Here is a 20,575-nt window from a genome sequence, read left to right on the forward strand (position 1 = left end):
GAATCATTCTGCCTCACCTCTGACTCACAAGAACCCCCATTTGGAGAGAACTGCTGTAAGATCTTTAGTCCTTAAGGAAACAAGTTATGGACAAGCAAATGAACATCAGAGCTTTGTTGACCCTCATGTATGCAGTTTTGCCTTGGTCCTGTCCCATTTGGAAACTGCAGGTACTCATTCTCCCTGAAAGATTACACCTTTCCCTGCTGTGGCAAGGTACAGATTTGAGTCGGCTCAAATTGTGGATGCTCATTTCCAAGTACTAGATGCTGAATGAGGAATGGGGAAGGCTTCTTCATTGGGGTGAATTGGTGCATAATGCAGTCATCTCCATTTGTAACTATTTTTCTTGGGATTTGGGCTATAATTAGGGGACTACTGAGTCATTAGGAGTTCAGTGTTTGGCTAAGTGTACCGGAGAATATGTAACAGTGTCATTCTAGCCCTCAGTGCATTCTAGCCACACCAGTGCAATTTGCATGTGGTTACTGATCAATGCACAGTTTTTAAGGACTGTTTCACTCTGTTGTTGAAGGTAAGCATTTGTGACTTCAAATTCTATCCCAGACCTAGAGCAGGGATGGAAGTTACAGTCTGGAGTTTAAAGCATCCATGCAGCATTGTCACATTTAACAAACTTGATAGGTGGTTACTTCAGTGATTCTTAAACAATGAAGCTCTTGGTACTAAAATGTAAATCATTGTGTAGCTTACTGCTGAAATTTGCAGCTCATTCTTTTTACTGGATTTGTCTCTTGCTATAGTTGGGTAATAAAAAGGAAACTTAACTCCTCTCTGGAAAGCATAGACTCAGAACATACCTAAAGGAACAAAAAAGCCACTTCTAGTCCTTCTCAAACGAAAAATGTTGCCATTGAGTATGTTACTTTTTTTAAGGAGGGTTTTGTAAATACAGCAGCACTTTACAGAACTCTCCATGACCATGGAGGATATGTGTTTGTATCTGGTATGTGTTTGTATCTGCATCAGTTTGTATTGGTCAAATGTAACAAAGAGTCACAGCAAAGGTCTGTCTAGCCCCATATCCTGCCTCTTGATAATGGCTAATACCTTGTGTATGGAAAACAGGACAAGTATAGAGTGATACTTCCTTTGGTAAACCCTCCCAGCTCCTAGTGATTTCTCGTTTAGGGACCTTCCTGAGCTGGAGACTGCAGCTGTATCATTGTTTTTGATATTCCTTGATGGACCATTTTCCATAAAATTGTCTAATTTTTTTTTTTTTGTGAAACCCACTTGTGTTTTTGGCTGCCATAACATCCCGTGGCAGTGAGTTCCACAACATCATTAGGTATTGTGTGAACATGAACTTCCTTCTGTTTGCTTTTGAACCCCCTTGCTGCCTGCCAGTTTGAGTTGGTGCCTTTTACTGTTAAGACTACTTTAAAATAATAATTGGTGTTTACCTTTCCCATGCTGTAACAGCTTGTCTAGAACTAAACTGTTATTCTCCTTGCTTTCCAGGTTGAAAGGGTCTGGCTTGCTTAAGTTTTCCCTGTGCTGAGGCTTTCCAACATCTCTTGCACAGCTTTGGTTCACTGCTGTTCTTACTCTTTCGGTAGCTTCCACAGTTAAGGGAACTGAGCTCAGTGTTGAAGAGATGGGCATACTATAGATTTATACAGAGGAATAATGCTTTCTTCTCATTTTTCTCTTCAAAATTCCTAACAGGATGGTTTTTCCAAACTGCTGTCCCTGTGCTGATCTTTTCTGGTTCTCCAGAATTTCTTTTGTGACAGGTAATAGTTGATGTAAAGCACGGCGGGAACAGCTTTTTCCTCATACATAATTTTTCATTTATGACTTGGAATTAAATTGAATATTTTAACACCCACTCACCAAATACATTTTAGGTCTCATTTTTGGCAATGGCTTTGTGTCATCAGTCACCCACCTACGGCATTTCCAGATCGTTTATGGGATATGAAACAGTCACATCACAGACACTGAATGTCTGTGTCTCTTGGTTATGATCTTTTCTCCGGTTCTGTCACTTATTCTCTCTTTCATTCATCTTGTAGTAAGGCTCAGTTATGAGCTAGATTTAGAATCACAGAATCATTTAGGTTGGAAAAGACCCCCAAGATCATCAACTCCAACAATTTCATAACATATTTCTAGCATAGTTAATAGTCTGGCAATTTCCCATGTGGGGATTTCAGTTAATCCTTATATCATTTTGTTATCTTCATCTGTGCTGCTGCCTTAAATTCATTCTCCTTGAAAGAATGCTGGAGGTTTTCTGTATTAAACATAGATATGAAGATTCAAGAATCTTTCTTGCTCTTCCCTTATCACCTGTGAGTGTATTTCAAATACCTCAGTCAACCCTTAGTACTGTGAACTGTTCAGACACAGATTACACATTGGAACAGAGTTTTGGATTTTTCCATGGTCAAGTTGCTTTGGGATTTTTGGCCCAGTAGATGAACTTCTCTTTGTCTTTAAGGATACTGACACTTGTTCTCTCACTAAGAGCTAAAATTGAAATATGTTAGTGTGAGGTAGAATTAGGAAGTCTGAGATCGGAGAAGTGGGTGATTAGATGGGACATCCTAAAATAAAGAGCATTTTCCTCCTGCTAAAAGGCTGAAGTTTTGAGGACTGAAGCTTTTCAGCTTAATTGCTTATGATTCTCATGAGTAACTTTAGTACTGGGTTAATTTGCATGGTGTGTTTATAAGGAAACACATAAAAAGTGTTAAAAAATTAAATAACCTGAGTTGCTAATTAAAATACAGCATTATTCTCCTGTTGACAAAAGCAGCCAGGTGCTCTGCAAACTTGCCTAGATAAATGTCAGTTGTAGAATTCTGTGCTGAAACAACCAACTACTCTACAAATCCTGCTGCTTCATCACTGTATCTGTGTGGAGAGAAGAAATATCTAGTTATGAAAGCCACTGTAAAGGCATGTTTTTGATGAATTCTGCAAGTGGCCAGAGAATGGGGAAGAGATATAAGAGAGCACCTGATTGATACCCACTGGAAGGTGCAGTAACGTTTAACCTGTTGGAGCAGCACCAGAGGAGGCCACAACAATGATCTAAGGGCTGGAACTTCTGTGAGGACAACCTGAGAGAGTTGGGGTTCTTAAGTCTGGAGAAGAGAAGGCTCCAGGGAGATTTGCTTTTTGCCTTTCTGTATTTAAAGGGGACCTACATGAAAGCTGGGGACAGTCAATTCTGTGATACCTGTTGTATCAGGTCAAGGGGTGCTGGTTTGGAACTAAAAGAGGAGATATTTAGACTAGCGAGAGAGAAGAAATGTTTTACGTTCAGGGTAGTGAGACACTGGCCCAGGTTGCCCAGAGAGGTGATAGATGCCCCCATCCATGAAAATGTTCCAGGTCAGGTTGGGTGGGGATGGTATTGACTGTAGTGAGGACAGAAACAGAGCTGAACACAGTTGAGATGAGAGGGAAGGAAGATGAAGAGCATCATCTCATGCAGCAGGCTAAAAGGTTTGGGAAATCCTAATGCTGAAGTTTCTAGAAGATTAGAAGCTTCTCGGATATCTCCCTCAGCAATAAATGAGTCAAAATGTGAAAATTAAATGTCCTTCTCAGAAACTGTGAAGCATCAGTGAGTATATCAATCACTTTGAAGATCTTGCTGGTATTGGATCTATGGTTTAATGTAGTTGGACTCTGGCTCTTTCAGTAGAGAAAAGAATCAGATGCAAAAATGAAACAGTTCTGTAGCTTGCTTTGTGAACAGCTGAGAAACCTTAAGGCCAGGGTAAGAATACAGTGGCTACCAACTGGAATAACTCAACTAAGGCTTGATAGAATGAAATGATAGGTCTTAAGTATATGGCTACCTCACAGGAAGACTGTAATGAAATCCAGCCAGCTTCAAGAGAAAAACAAAACCTATTGATTGTATTCCCAGGGAAGAAAGAAAAAGAACAGATGTATGGAGTCTTCTGTCCACTTACTGCAATCTGCAGTGCTGACTTCGAAAGAGATAAGGGCTTAGACTTCGTTTTTCCTTGTGCCTCCTTCTGTAGAAGTGCCCTGGCTTAGACACCAACAAGATTTAATTTGGGGTAGTAGAGAGGAAGGGGAACAAGGACCTCACACAAGAACTGACCTAAACTCTGAGGAGGTTTGTATAATCTAATTTACAATAAAATGGTATTTACAATAAAATGGTATTTACAATGTTATCAGACAAAGCTTAGCAGTGTTAAGTTAAACAGCATATAATGTGATTAGTGGGGGAGTCATGCCCATGATGTCATACACATTCTCTGAACTCTTGGAATGGGCAGATAATGTCTCAGGCACTTACTCTCTTGTGACACATAAGAAAAGCTGGGTGAAGGCTTGGGGGATGGGAAGGAATTGTGCATATGCACAAGGTCGACAGCATGTGAGCACACCCAGCAGCAGCGGGCCGACAGCACTGCAGGCAGCCTCTCCTTTTGGCGTGCAGCGCGACCTGCACTTGCACCCTGCTAGCGTGGTGCTCTGTAGTGGTTAAAACAGGCCTTTGGGAATAGTTTAGAAGCTCCAAGTTCTATTCTTGACTCCACCACAGACTTGGTTTCTGACCGGTAAATCTTCTTTGCCTCTGGTAACTCCATTTTTAATGAGCAAAGGTAGTCAGCTGGATCTGTAAAGCGCCCCGAGTGAAGCTCTGTGTGTAGATGGAAACCACTGGCATTCTGTTCATTATGCAGAACAAATACACCCAGACCACAAAGAGCTTTGCTGTAGATAACAGCAAGCAGTTTCACAGTTAGTAATGGGCCATTCATAGAAAATTAAATCTTTATCTTTCTGTCTCTCTGAGGTATGCAAAATGGTATTAAAAATGTTGTCTAGTCTAATCTGGTAGGCAATACATAGCTATAGGTTCACATCAAAGATAATCTAGACCATATTTATTTTGAAGCCTGTTTATGTTTTAAAAAGCTCTTGCTAAAAGCTTCTGAATTAGGCAACGCTTCCCTTAAACTTTAAAATTATTGTAGTGCTTGTGAGAGGACTGACTGGATAGTATTCTTGTTTTCAGTGCCACATGAAATGGACATGGGCTAGACCTGAATTCAGGTGGGAGCTGCAGATGTGCAGCATGAGATGGGGCCTGCAATAAGAGCTGAAAAAATACAAAGAAAAGTGGTAGGCAGGAAGGAACAAGTGAGCTTGGAAGCTGTGGCTTATCTGTTGTCAACTCTATTATCTGTTAAAATAATTTACACTAGGAAAGACCTTTAAAAGCATCAGGTCCAACCATTAACCCAACACTACCAAGTCCAATGGCAAACCATTTCCCTCAGCACCACATCTCTGCCTCTTGGAAACACATCCAGGGATGCAGATTAAACCACCCCCCCAGGAAGCCTGTTACATTTTTTTGAGAACACTTTCAGTGAAGTTTCTTCTAATATCCAATCTAAACCTCCCATGGTGCAACTTGAGGCCATTTAATCTCATCCTGTCACTTGCTACTAAGGACATCAAACCTCACCTCACTATAATCTCCTTTCAGGGAGTTTTAGAGAGCAAGAAGGTCTCCTCTCAGCCTCCTTTTCTCCAGAGTAAGCAATTCCAGTTTTCTCAGCTTCTCTTCAGAAGACTTGTTCTGTAGATCCTTCACCAGCTTCACTGCCCTTCTCTGGACACACTCCAGCACCACAATGCCCTTCTTGTAGTGGGGGGCCCAATACTGAACCCAGTATTTGAGGTGTGGCCTCACCACTGCCAAGTAATCACCTCCCTGATCCTGCTGGCCACACTATTGCTGATCCAAGCCAGGATTCTGTTGGCCTTCTTGGCCACCTGGACACACCCTGGCTCATCTTCAGCAAGTGTGATACCTATCTTCTATCACAGCAAGAAGTCCTTGTCTTGGCTGCAGCCCTGCTGTATGTTTATGGCACTAGTGTGGATGTGTTGAGAGATGTGAATGAGAATTTTATTTGACTGCAGAGGGATGCCTTCAAGAACTTATCTTTGTTGCTCAGAAAGGGAAAGCCAAACTTTTGTCTCTATGGCTGATAAATCAGAAGCAGGGGCCAAGCGTAATCTGAAGAGTGTGTTGGTCTGTCTGATCAGACATATGGGATGTACTAATAGCCACAGTGAATGAAAGAGAAGCCTGCAGGTAGACACCTTGTAAATAATGAAGGCTGACAGTTTTACTACAGCAGCATAGTTTAACACTTTGTAGGTACCTGCTACATCATCGGTGCTGCTTGGATTAGTCTGTGAGCATTATGCAGTTTATTGGGAGAGAACTTTTATATCAGGCATTTTTAAGTTTGTTAGTGGTTTGTTTTTTTCTACTCTTACTATCATTACAAATGTTGCAGGTGGTATTGCCTGTGGGTGACTGAATGATGTACTAGAAAGACATTTAAACTGACAGAGGACAGGGCAGCCCAGTTACATTATCAAACACAAAACAGTTCCAGGAAGGAGTCTTTCTGACACTCTATGTAAAAACCATGAACAAATGGATAGCTAGGATACCTAGGCAGTTAGAGGAGCTGTGTGGAGGCAGATTGCACACAGCATTGAGAGCTGGTCTGGGTTATGGACATTCTGTGTCACTATGGTGAGATGTCCTGTCCTGTGCATTGGTTTGGCCATCCTTTTAAGTTGGGGTGTGGTGCTTTGTGTAGCATCAGGCCTAGGAAAAGCGTTTTGAATGGCTAATGACAAACAATAATTAGGGACATACACAGTCCTCGAAGCAAAAAACTTCACAAACTGCAGAGCCTGAATATCTCAATGAAGAAAATGCCTTCCTCCCAGCTCTCACAGGAAGCCACTTAATTGGAAGGCCAGTAACTATAATGAGGCAGAACCTGGGGTTTTGCCTGTGTAGAGTGAGATCCTCCCCTTGGGGCCAAACTCCTGTTCCATATTATGAAGGCAGTAAAAGGTCCCCTCAGCAGGTGCTGCATAAAGGCATTTCAGCTCTGCCTTTGCAGTACAGGAATTGCCAAGCTCTTGCTTTCCTGAGCCTGCAAATGAATTCCCCAACTCAATGTGGAACAGCTGTGTGATAGATAAAGTACTGAGAAAAGGGATGGCAAAAGAACACAACAAATGGGGATTCAATCAAATAGCACTGGGCTGCAAAACAACATCAGTGTGGTTCTGCTCAGCTTTCCTTCGGGTAAGGGAGATCATCTTGGTCTCATAGTTCAAAGAGAGGTAATGTGTGCTTGTATGCTGTTAAGGACCATATTGTGTAGTGACAGTAAGTAACACTGGCTGTATTCATTAGTGCAGCAAACAACAGCATGGTTTATCTAGAAAGAGGCCTGAGAACTTTACATCCTGAAGAAGGATTTTTCTTATAACCACCTATGTATTGCTGCTGGCTCTGCAGAATTACCAAGGTAATGGTTTGACACAGCACCTAGGCTTTAGACATCTGAGCTAGGAAGGGAGTTAGAAATGGAGATGATGGGGTGGAAGTGATTCTTCTAGCAGAAATTAATTAGGATAGGGTAGCATTTCTCTTCCTTCATGTATGGTTGTGGAAGTAGTTGCTTTCTGCCTTGTTGTAGCAGAAGATTATATTAAATGACACAAAAGGTGAGAAATACTGGTTTGTAACTGTCCTTAAAAAGGGTACTGTTAGAAATGGTTTCATTTAACACTTTTTGAAAGGAACATCTGTGGTGTGTCAGGTCTACCTGTGGGAGTTTCCAGAGGGCTTCTTAGGAGCTTTTTGGAAGTTTGTCTGCCTTGTCAGATAACAACTATGTCTGATCTGAGAGATTGCTTAGCTTTAAGTCTTATGTCTCAAACTTAAAGCAGACAGGGAAAAAAAGTGAAATGAAGGAAGAGTTTGTAACAAACAGAAGGTAGCTAGCTAATTACTGTGGCAGGGTAATGTCTTAGAAAAATCAACACCCTTATGAAACTGCCAGGTTTTCATTTTTCTGTGTCATAAAATTTCCTTGAAATCTTTTGGGTTTGAGTGTGTGTGCACTTTACAAAGTGATCAGAAACTAAACAGCAGCATCTGTCAGAGAAGATAAATGACCTACCAGCAAATCATCTCAGTTAAAAGGAAGATGAAAAATCTGTGGAACAGGGGAATGACTTTTAAATTAGCCATCTCACTTAATTTTGCCCTAATGAAGGACTAATCTTTGGACCCCTGCAAAACAAATGAGAGCATCTAGTTAGATCCAACGGAAACCAGTCATTGAAAAGACTTTTTCCTTATGGACCTAATTGGAAGCAACATAATTCCTTTGATAGTTGTCTTCATTTAGCAGTATCTTTCCCTTCTCCTGATTTATGTACAGTAACTAAGGACTCTGTTAATTGCAAACACATTTGCCTTTTTGCAGGTTGACAACTAAATAGGTTTGGGTGAACCTGGCCAGAGTACTCACAAATAAGGTGCAAAGATCTGTAGTGCAATTTCTTCACAGGTAGCCTGGGAGAGCCTCATTCAAAAGTCTTTTCTGTCTATTGTGTGAGCAATGTGCACAGTTAAGGTAGTGTGGGCCACTCTAGAAATCAGCTAAATCGACACAAGTGAAAATCTAACCTGCAATTTCAAGGATATTTTATCCATTAAATTAGCTCATTCTTCTGGGTTTTTTTTAGATGTAATAGCAAAATAAGTACTTCTTTTCCTAAAATCTGAAGGAGTGACAGAAAAAGCATTGGACACTTGATTGCTGTAGAAGGAGGATTGTGCCTTTAAGGCAGAAGGAAGGAATGTGTCAGTCATGGCTCTCTAAAACAGGGACTTATCTTGATTACAGTAGTAGCTTGGCAGTAGAATATGATCTCATCACTGTGAAAGATTACATGAAATATCAACTTGGCTGGCCTTAAAACAGCTCTGTTCTCAGTTGCATTTGCAACTGCTGCAGCTGACACTGAGTTCTGTAATTTGAAGAGATGGCCATAAAGCTGTTTTGCAGAATTTGGCCTGCGTGCACCAGTTTAAAAAAATCAGGAATGGATAAAAGCATGACTGTGACTGTCTCTGATGTTTTCTCTTTGACTTTTTTTGAACACCTTTAACTTCAGGATACTTGGAATCTCTATCAAACCTGGGAAAACAGATACTCGTTGCATAGAAAGTCACTGAAGTCAGTGTAGGCTAAAATGTGAATTACTGTCCACCTTCAGAATATTATATGCTTGAAGAAACAAAATGTGTAATACAGTTTTGAGCAGCAGGTGTTCTGGGTACTGGAGTCAGAGCAACAAGGCAATGCTGTTTGGTAGAGCACATGATAGGCACAAGCGCAGCCTGTGTTTGTTCTGAAGCTTAGAAACAATACTGCATCTTTCCTGAGCAAATGAGTATTAGGTGTAATTTACTCTTGGGTAGTTTTGGGGAATCTGTTTTGCTTTGAATTTGTATCGTTCTAATTATGTTTCCACACTGAAGATGGTATTTTGACAGGAAATAACTTTCTACCTTGAAATTAAGCTGCAGACAAATTATTTACTCAAGACAGTCTGTAGGGTCATTGGGGTGCTGGAACTGTCAGTCTGGCAGATAAGAACCTATCTGAAAAGTAAATTTCAGCCTGAGTACTCGGCTGACAAACCTCATATGTCGAAGGCAATTTTTTGGTTTATGTCAGCACCTAAAATGCTTCTTAAAAGAAATGAAAATAGAAAAAGTATTTCTGCTAAATCACACGGAAGCCTGGCATGTATATTATGCATTGACTTGTTTTCCTTGATCTTAAATACAAAGACTGCACCAATGCCTTGGCCCCAAAGTGAGGATGGGAAAAGATACAAACCCTCTGCAGTGGCCAGGATTTTCTCATGCACTGATTTCAGCCCTGATCTCAGAAGTGGTCTCATTTGGAGAAAGGTACTGATACCCCCTCAAGTCACATGCAAAGAGGATACAGGAAGTCCCTAATACTACTTGTGCAATGTTTGCTTCTCCTTCTGTCACTTCTTCTTCTCTCAAATTCTGTTATCTATCTATCTCCCCCTTTTTTTCCCCTAAATTGGGTTTTCTTCCCCACATTCCACTTTCCTACTTAGTGCCTGGATTCACTCTCCCACCTCCTGTACTGTATCAGAAATAGTGTGGCCAGCAGAAGCAGGGAAGTAATTCTGCCCCTATACTCAGCAGTGGTCAGGCCACACCTTGAGTAGTGTGTCCAGTTCTGGGCTCCTCAGTTTAGGAAAGATGTTGAGTTGCTGGAAGGTGTCCGGAGAAGGACGACAAAGCTGGGGAGGAGTTTGGAGCACAAGCCCTGCGAGGAGAGGCTGAGGGAGCTGGGGTTGCTTAGCCTAGAGAAGAAGAGGCTCAGAGGAGACCTTATTGCTGTCTACAGCTACCTGAAGGGAGGTTGTAGCCAGAAGGGGGTTGGTCTCTTCTGCCAGGCACCCAGCCCCAGAACAAGAGGACACAGTCTCAAGCTGCACCAGGGGAGGTTTAGGCTGGATGTTAGGAAGAAGTTCTTCACAGAAAGAGTGATTTGCCATTGGAATGGGCTACTCAGGGAGGTGGTGGAGTCAACATCACTGGAGGTGCTTAAGGGGAGACTGGATAAGGCACTTGGTGCCATGGTTTAGTTGATTAGATGGTGTTGGGTGATAGGTTGGACTTGATGATCTTAAAGGTCTTTTCCAGCCTGGTCTGGTCTGGTCTGGTCTGGTCTGGTCTATTCTATTCTATTCTATTCTATTCTATTCTATTCTATTCTATTCTATTCTATTCTATTCTATTCTATTCTATTCTATTCTATTCTATTCTATTCTATTCTATTCTATCTGCAAGCATGGAATCATAGAATAGCTGAGGCTGGAAAAGACCTTCAAAATCATCAAGTCCAACCACAAACCCAACACTAACAAGTCCACTGCCAATTCATATCACTCAGCACCACATCTGTGCCTCTTTGAAACATATCCAGGGATGGGGACTCCACCACTGCCCTGGGCAGCCTGTTCCAGGGCTTGACAACCCTTTTAGTGAAGAAGCTTTTTCTAATATCCAACCTAAACCTCTTCTGGCACAACCTGAGGCTGTTTCTACTTGTCCTGTTGCTTGTTGCTTGGGAGAAGTGACCTCACTCCAATGTCCTTTCAGGAAATTGCAGAGAATGGGAAGATCTCCCATCAGTCTCCTCTTTTCCAGACTAAGCTATCCCAGTTCCCACAGCTGCTCTTCAGAATACCTGTGGTCTAGACCCTTCACAAGCTTCATTGCCCTTCTCTGGACATGTTCCAACACTACAATGTCCTTCTTGTAGTGAGGGGCCCAATATTTGAGGGGTGGCCTTCACCAATTCCAAGTGCAGGGGGACAATCATCTCTCTAGTCCTGCTGGCCACACTATTGTTGATCCAAGTCAGTATGCCCTTGGTCTTCAATAATCCCACTCTCAAAAACAGCTCGTGTTCCTTCTGCATTTTTTGCTGTGCTTACAAAAAAAAGAAAATCTCTTTCCAGGGGGAAGCTCTGGCATATGCTGTCTTCTCCCTGCACTGTCTCCATTCACATTTCTGCTAGAGCTTGGCCTTAGATCCTGGCTGGGTGCAGAGCAGCTTCAATAGCTACTGCAAGTTCCTTTGAGCTACTGACCTCATTTAAAGACTTTCAGGCTAGAAAGGCCATTTGGAGATGACTGAAGCTGTGGTCTGAACCCCAGACCTGTGCAAGTAGAACATCAATGGACCTGCCAAATTGAGATAAGAAAGAAAAAGTATTTTATTCCTAGAGATACATCCCAGGACCTGCATTTGGAACATGGGTGCTATTCTGAGTGACTGTTGTAGCAGATTTTATGGCATTCTGTGCATCTTTTCAAAAGCCCAAAATTGCTATAAGCAGAAAAGGGGTTCTCACCCTCATAGCAGAGCTCAGGTCCTCTTGCATTTCTCTCTGATTCTTGGTGGCAGATCTAAATTAGGATTGTATCTGAAGGCTGAACTGGAAGACAGCAGAATTTTTCTACTGTAATGAGCAGAACTTCATCTTAAAAGGAATGAGTTATGGGCTTCTCTTTTTATAGGCAGTTGTTGAGCCGAAAGATGGTGGTATAGTCTTTTCTAAACTGCTCTTTCTTGTAAAATGTGCCTGAGAGGAAAGTTGTGGTTAATAGAACTAAAGTTATATGAAATTTAATCAAAAGAGTTGTGAAACAAGGTAGCACTTAGTCCTGTATCTCTGTATTTCCAGATAATCCTGACAAAAAGATGAACTGCAAAGAAAAGAAAGTTAATCAGAGCTTTCCACTAGAGTGCAGTGGGTGTGGGCTCAGCACCATGGTTCACCGAGCTTCTCTTTTAATGTTCTGTAATTTCTATGTCATTCTCAGCAAAGATGGTTAGAAATACTGGGAGCCTAACCTGAAACTGGGAGGTGTTTCTTCTGCTACAAAGTTGCTGTGGCTATCCGGAGGTGCAAAGAGATTGTGATGAAGCACTCCTGCAGCTCTGCAAAGTCTGACAGCTTTTTGGGATGAAATAGAACTGTGCATTGAGGATCTCAAATTTTTTCCAAGGAATCTCACAGTTAGTTGGAGCGAAGGCATTGAGTCATTTCTTGGGAGAGGCTTTTGGTTTTATATCCTCAATGCAGGGTGTTTCCATAATAGTGATTGTTATTATAGAGAGAAACAAATGCATTCAGGCTGCATCTTTGACCCAATCTGTGTTTCTGCTGTTTTGCATTGGTCTTTGCTAGTGTGAATTGTGTTGTGTTTCTTTTCTTTCTCTCAGTAACAGTATTTCTAATTATGCTAAATGGGAACAGCAGGAAATAGTGTGACCCAACTCTATAAGCTAGTCAGTTTTCTAAGGTTTTCTAATTCAAAAGCAATGTATTTTGGTGGTTTCCCTTCCTGAATCATCTGATGTTAATGTAACTGCAAGATTACTTGTTTCCTCTCTATTTTACCCGCACAGAATTGTAATCTTGGAGAGCTCAGTCTAGATGGCAATGTGAATGTGTATTTCTTTCTGAAATTAAATTATTTTAAGCTTTAGGAAAAAAAAATAAATAGATGAGTCCTTGACATACATGAAGCTTTTGATTGTTTTCTTCCTGTGTTGCCTCCTCTGAGATCTCCATTCTCCTCTCACCCAACTTCTGTATTCCTATCTCAAATCTAATTCTCTTTCTCATTGTACTTCCCAAAGCCATCATTTCTCTTGTTCAGAAATATTAAAATTCACATTGTTGACCACATTCAGAACCAGTAAACTGAAGTAAGTTTGGTATTGTTTTTCTGTTTTCTCTGCCTTGGTTTTTTTGCACTGCCACCATGTCAGGGCAAGCACTACCTACCTAATATGTATTACACAGCATCTCATTACTTTGCATGTGGTAGCTTCTGTCTGAGTACTGGTATATTCTTAGCAAAAAACATTTTCTCTTTATCCAGAATGATGTGTTGAGGGATGCAGTGTCCAGATCTGGATTGAGATGGGATAATGTTTTAAGGGTCAGGGGCCTTGTTTGAGACTGGACAGAAGGATGCTCACCAGCAAGATTTTAGCCCTGAAATGGAAGTTCAGCATGTGGCCATCTGCTCTACCACTTGAGATTAATGGAGCTATTCCAGGTTGTTCTCAGCCTAACTGAACTTTTAGACCCTTCACAATGTTAGATGTTTATGTGTAAAGTCTTTTTAATTGTGGTTTTGAAACAACTGGGTTTTGGAAAGTTTGGGATAAAACGAAAAGCAAGAATGCATTTCCTGTAGTGCATCTCTCTCAGCGCTTGAAGTTCTGTCTGTGTTGACCCAAAATGATTTCAAGGCTTCAGTCTCTGGCTTTGAGCAATAGATACTGTATGTAACTTTCCCCTTACCTTTGGTAATCCAAATGTTATACCATGTTTCCTTCATGCCTTCACAGATTTCTTGCTGTCTTTTACTTTCTTTTCCCTCCAAGCTGACTTACCACCAAAGTGGGTTAGGCATGCAAGGAAGACATTAAACCAGAAATGTCTCTACACTGCTGCCAAATCTCACAGAATCCCAGCATGACAGGGGTTGGAAGGGACCTCTGGAGCTCATCTAGTTCAAACTCCCTGCTAAAGCAGGGTCACCCGGTGCAGGTTGCCTGGAATGACAATGTTCAGATGGGTTTGGAATCTCTGAGGGACTCCACGACCTCTCTGGGCAGCCTTTTCCAGTGTCCCATCACCCTCATGGGGGGTGGCAAACACTCGTGTTTGCTTAACGTCAAAGCTTTACCTCTCAGTACAGATGCTTTCCTTCATCTGTGGTAGAGAGAAAGTGTGACCTTCTCATAATCTCTTCTGTTTCCTAAACCTAAATGTGCAAAAGTATTTTCATCAGACTCTCTCCAAGTACAGGGACCATCTAGGCCATGCGACAAGGAGTTGATCTTCTCTCAGGCCTCATGCATGCTGAACAGCTGAGACAAAGAAGGGAGGAAGCCAGGAACCTCCAGGACTGGCAGGCTGATAAGTCTTAGCATGGGACCAAGGGCTGAAAACTGTCTTGAATGGTGCTTTGAGATGAACAAAACGGTGTGAGAATTAGTATTCTTCAGAAGACTTTAGAAACAGTAAGTTACTTGAAAACTGTCTGGTACATCAAGCCTGTGTGGTGGTCTACAAGGGAATCGGAGAATAAAATGTATGTAGCCAAAGCTATGAAGATTGAGGTGTAAACTCATCTTTCTTGGAACATAAGCACAGAACCTTTTGCTAACCAAAAAGTTAGCAATTAAAGAAACTAATGTGTGGTCAAAGCATCAGCAATCTGCATAGAATCGTGCACAAATTTGGAAGATCTTTTCCTCTGTGGAAAGAAAAAAACCTTTGGTAGGAGTCAGGGTTTGTCCTCACTGCTTGTTTCAGGAATACAGACACTAATTTTATGCTGTGAATGGCTTAGCCACCGCTACTCAAGATGGTGGCTGTTATTCATTCTGCGCTCCAACTACATCCAGGCTTCAGCTGAAGTATAGACAAAATCTGTTTTGCATTGGAGAACTTCTGGGGGGTTTTGTTTGGGTTTTGCAGACCTACCAAACCACAACACCTTACGCCTGTTTCATGTAGGTCAAGCTTATGCTGTAGTTTTTGTTTCTTCAAGGGGGGTTGAATTTTGTTTAAATAAATCTTGAAGCAGCTAGTTTTTCACCCATGGATTAGAAATGTCCAGCATCTGTTACACTGGCTTAAGAGAATTTGCTTTTCTTGAGCTGCTGAGACCATGTTCATTTTTCATTAGCTTTTTTCTTTCCCCCCTCTCTGCTTTTATTTTCTTGGTCTCTGCTAATCAAATCTGAGCTTAATACTTGAATCAAATTCTAAACTCTAATGTTCAAAGTAGATTTGTGATTGTGCTGAAATAATTCATTCTGTCCATGCTGAACTCGCCTAATCTACTTGCAAGTTGTATTCTTGCCCTTTGTAGTGCAACATTTCTGTCACCCAAGCAAGAAAAATAGATCTTCACATGCTTGGCCGATTCATGTAAGCCACTCTTTAGTGAATAGACCCTTTGGTGTGTAATTTTTTTTCTCCCCCTGCTTGTTTGATAAACTTGAGGCATAGTTACTTTGAAGATCAGGCATTATCTACCTGCTCTGGGAACAGTTCCATGAAAACTGAGATTGGATCTCCGGGCTGCTGACAAGCTAATTCTGGACATTATTGCAAGCCTGAAGGTCAGTGTGCCTTTCAACAGTGGAATAGAATTTCTAGTGCATTCATCTCTCATTGTAAATAGGCCTCTCTAAATCTGAGCTATGCTTTCTTAGGTGTATGAGAATTCAAGCTTAGATGCATTGTAGAGGACTTCAAAGATCTTGAGATAGGAAACGAAGAAGAATTCCAAAATATGGAGAGGTTAAGTAACAGCAGGAATCTTCACCCTAAGGAGCTTCCAGCCAATGTCTAGGCTGAAAAAAAAAAATCACCTTATAGTGTTATAGTAACTGACATGAAAAGAACTGGTGAACACATTTTCTGGGAGACAAATAGAAAGGGATTCTTGAGTGATTTTTGTTGTTATTTGCAGGCAGCAATTGGAATTTTAATTAGGGAAGTAAAAGAAATGAGAGAACAGGAATGCTGGTGTTAGATTCTTCAGAACAAACGGAGAGTGTTGATCAGAGGGACTCATGAATCACACTGCCCCCTTCAACCTCAATTTTCAAACTGCTCCAGTGAGCATTTGCACCAGGATGCACTCCTGGCAGCTGTGTACAGTTAGGGTACTTCACTGCTGTCTGAAAGGACTATGAGTGTCTTCCACTGAGCTGTCAAAACATGCTTAGTATCTTCATAATTGCCAGTTCTGATCGAGCATTTGAGCAAAGTAGGACCCTAGTGTGTGCTGATACTGTACAGAAATTTCATCTTGCAAGCACAAAACCTGGCAAACAGGATACTTCAGTACAAAGAACAGATCATAATTCACTCATTGTCAAACACAGTTAATGATGCTACCTGGAGACTGTCATCTCTTGTTCAGACTTTTTTTTTTTCACAGAATGGTTTGAGTTGGAAGGGACCTTTAAAGCTCATCTAGTCCAGTCCCCCTGCAGTCAGCAGGGGCATCTCCAACTACAGCAAGTTGCTCAGAGCCACAACCAACCTGATCTGGAATGGTTCCAGGCATGGGGCATCTACAACCTCTCTGGGCAACCTGGGCCACTGTCAGTGTTATTACACCTTTAGTAGAAAAAAATTTCTTCCTTGCATCTAGTTTAAATCTCCCTCTTTCAGTTTAAGCCCATCATCCTTTGTACTGTCAGAATGAGCGCTGTCCCCTGATTTCCTAACAGCCCCTTTAAGTTCTGAAAGGCCACAAGAAGGTCTTGGCAGAGCCCTCTCTTCTCCAGGTTGAACAACCCCAACTCTCTCAGCCTGTGCTCACAGCAGAGGGCTTCCAGCCCTCCCACCATTGCTGAGGCCTCTTTTGGCCACACTCCAACAGGTCTATGTCTGTCCTGTGCTAAGGGCTCCAGGGCTGGCCTAGCACTGCAGGTGGGGTCTCAGCAGAGCAGAGCAAAGGTGCAGAATCCCGTCCTTCCACTTGCTGCCCGCACTGATGGGGATCAGCTTAGGACACAGCTGGGTCTGGGCTGTGAGTACATGTTGCCAGCTCATCTCCAGCTTTCCATCTAGCAGAATCCCCAAGTCCTTCTCCTCAGGGCTGCTTTCAACTTATTCATCCCAAGCTCATACTGGGGGTTGCCCTGACCCCAATGGAAGACTTTGCACTTTTTAGTTCTGAGTTTCTGCAAAGAAGCAGACTTGCCTAGTGCTTTCCAGTCTGTAATGAGGCTACCTCCTTATGGAGTGTCATGAGGAGCTGGGCCAGCACCCTTACCCTATGAGATCAGTGTCCCTCACAGGTGCTTGGGTGTGCCCAAACAGAGGATCCACCTCTTCCTTGGGAAGTCGGCCAGGAGGCCTGCTGCTTTCACACTCCCATCTCCTGTGTATCTCTGACCAGCAAATAAACTCCAGGGTGTAAATACATCCACAGCTAGTTGGAACCAAACATAATTGTGACTAAAAAGGCCAGCAGTTAGTAATGCTTCAGTTCTCAAGCAATAGAATAACAAACACGGTAACATATAAAGCAAGAGATCTAGAAGTATAGATTCTCCTGTGCATTGATTTCTAGGGAATAGAGGCTGTGTCCTGCAAACCAGTAGATGTATGTTCTGATATGCTTGCTATGCATGAATGTGTGCAAATTGTTATCTCTCTTGGTGCTTTGGTTTCTCCAGGAAATAGATGAAAATTGCACTCAGATGAAATATGCCATGTCAATTATTTTTCTTTCTTATGAAAGATCCTTCCTCTTTATCCACACCCTGCAATGTGTGCCATGTTTTGCATGCTGTTTCTGAACCCTCTGACTTGCTGACCTTCTTTGGGCAAATACAGGTCTGATGTAACTTCCCATGAGTCTCATCTGATCCAGCTTCCTTTTGATCCCATCAAAGCTGGTTTATGATGACTGGAGGGACTGCTGCAGAGCTCCCAAAGTTCACTTTCTCGTCTGACCACTGTAGACCACTGTAGACCCTGACTGTCTGGAAAATCAAAACTGTCTCTAGAGAGAGTTTCTTTGCCTGTTGGAAAGTAACAGAGTGGTAGCTATATATAAACTTTAATAAAGGTCTTTTGAGTAGTATTAGGTGTTTATGGAATGTCTGTAACATGTATTTAATAGTATGTACTATTAACAGTACCTTCAAGCAAGGGGGAAGATGCTGCAATTTTTAATTAAGTGGTTATGGCTTTGCTGATTGCAGGAGTGTCCAGCTCCCTGTGCTGTGAGACTGCGGAGTTCCTGAAGAGATGATGTTTAGCTTGGGTCTGCATGTTCAGGCTCATCTGTCTTAGTCTGAGACTATGGGCTGCTGAAGTCTCACCTCCGATCTTACAAGATTTGAGTAGAAGATGGCAGAAATCTTGCAGGAGTAACTTCCTCCTTCATGGATGGTTCTGTGTGCTTGGAATGAGATTTGTTAGGAGAAGACTCTGGTTTAACCATGCTAGAATTGGGTCTGTCTTTCTTCTGAATTGAGGTCTGGATAAATTAAAACCAAGGAAGCATGATACTTGGGGTTGAGGATTTAAATGCAGACTGTTCATCTCCTAATTTTCAAGACCTTCAGATCTGAGAGTCAAATTTCAGGAAGCCTTTGTTCAGGGACAGACTATTTAAAGAGTTGCAAGAACCCTAGAAACCAGAGTTCTTTGTTCACAAGCCATGCACAGTGCAGACAACAGCAATAGCAGCAATCCCTTTCCCCAGGAACGGCAAACAAGCTTAACCCTGAGTTGGAAAGACCATACTCTGGAGAGGTGAAAGGAAATTCAGTATCTGAGCTAAGTGTGTGCTGACTTCCTTGGAAGAAGGACTGCCAACTGTGCAAAGTTATGATGATGATGTGATGAGGACCCATCATCCATCGAGGCCTCCATGAGCCAACAACATTCATGGAGGACTGCAAAATAAACAGTCCCACAGGGTGGGGGGCATGAAGGCAGGCAGCAGGCCTTTGTTATTCTTATCCCTGCTGTACTTGGATGCCTCAGAGAGCTTCAAGGTAAAGCTTTGATGTCTGTCTTACAATGATCTGTTTCTCTACATATTTTGAAATATCTGGTTCCAGTGGTACTAAAAATTTGCTGCGACTGAGAACTTTTCCAATGCAGAGTACTTGTTAAAATCTAACACGTGTCCAGACCAAACTCGAATAAGGATTGTACTATTCTTTAAATTATATTTAAAGTTTGGCAATTTTTTTGAGCTCACAATGTAACTTTCCATTGAAGTCTAATTATAGACTTAAGTAAAAGTCTTTCCTGTTTTATAAAGAAAAATAGTGACCTTTACCAAGTCCAGTCTCTATTTTTGAAGTTAGACATTAAGGGATGTGTTGCTATTTGGCTTGGGTTTTCCTTCTTTCTTTTCAACAAGTGATTCTAAAACACCCTGTCATCTTTTCCAACCTGTTTGCTGAACATTTCTGTTTGTCAGCCCAAGCTTCATCACACTCTGATAAATGTTCCTGCCGGACTGTTTATGTTCTCTGTGTGCCTCACTTTTGCCTCCCTTTGTGTGGGTCTTGCCTTTTTATTCTTGTGGTGTGCTCTTTGGCCCTGAATTGTGTTTGTCTTCCCCAGCCAGAGGTGAATGTTGCTTGGTACAACGACTTTTCATAGGACCATAGAAATGTTTCATTTGGAAGGGGGTGGGTGAAGACATCGGTCCCTCTGCAGAGGTAAGAGTAGAGCACAAGGTAGGGTCAATTGAGAGCTCAGGAGCCCAGCTGCAGTGCATGTACACCAATGCACGCAGCCTAGGCAATAAGCAAGATGAGCTGGAGGTCCTAATCCACCAGGGCAACTATGATATAGTTGCCATCTCAGAAACATGGTGGGACAACAGGTACAATTGGAGTGCTACACTGGGGGGCTACAGGCTCTTTAGGAAGGATAGGCGAGGGAGGAGAGGAGGAGGGGTGGCTTTGTATATTAGGGAGACACTTTCTGCCTCAGAACTCGAGGTGGAAGATGAGGGAATTGAGAGCCTGTGGGTTAAAATCAGAGGGCAGCCCAACAAATCTGACATCCTGGTTGGAGTCTGTTATAGACCACCCAACCAGAATGAGGAGGCTGATGAATTATTCTATAAACAACTGGAAGCTGTTTCAAGATCATCAGATCTTGTCCTCGTGGGGGACTTCAACCTGCCGGATATCTGCTGGGAACTTAATTCAGCAGAGAGAAGGCAGTCCAGAAGATTCCTGGAGCGGATAGAGGATTGCTTCCTGACGCAGCTGTTAAGTGAGCCTACCAGGGGACAGGCTCTGCTTGACTTGCTGCTCTCCAATAGGGAAGGGCTAGTGGGAGATGTGACCGTGGGAGGCTGCCTAGGGTGCAGTGACCACGAGATAGTGCAGTTTTCAATATGCAGGGAGATAGGGAGGAGTACCAACAGAACCTTCACCTTGGACTTCCGGAGGGCAAACTTCAGCCTCTTTAAGAAACTTATTTGTAAAGTTCCCTGGGTACCAACCCTCATGAACCGAGGGGTCCAGGAGGGTTGGACCTACTTCAAACAGGAGCTCTT

Source organism: Dryobates pubescens, chromosome 18, assembly GCF_014839835.1.
Source record: "Dryobates pubescens isolate bDryPub1 chromosome 18, bDryPub1.pri, whole genome shotgun sequence".
In the NCBI taxonomy this organism is placed as follows: Eukaryota; Metazoa; Chordata; class Aves; order Piciformes; family Picidae; genus Dryobates; species Dryobates pubescens.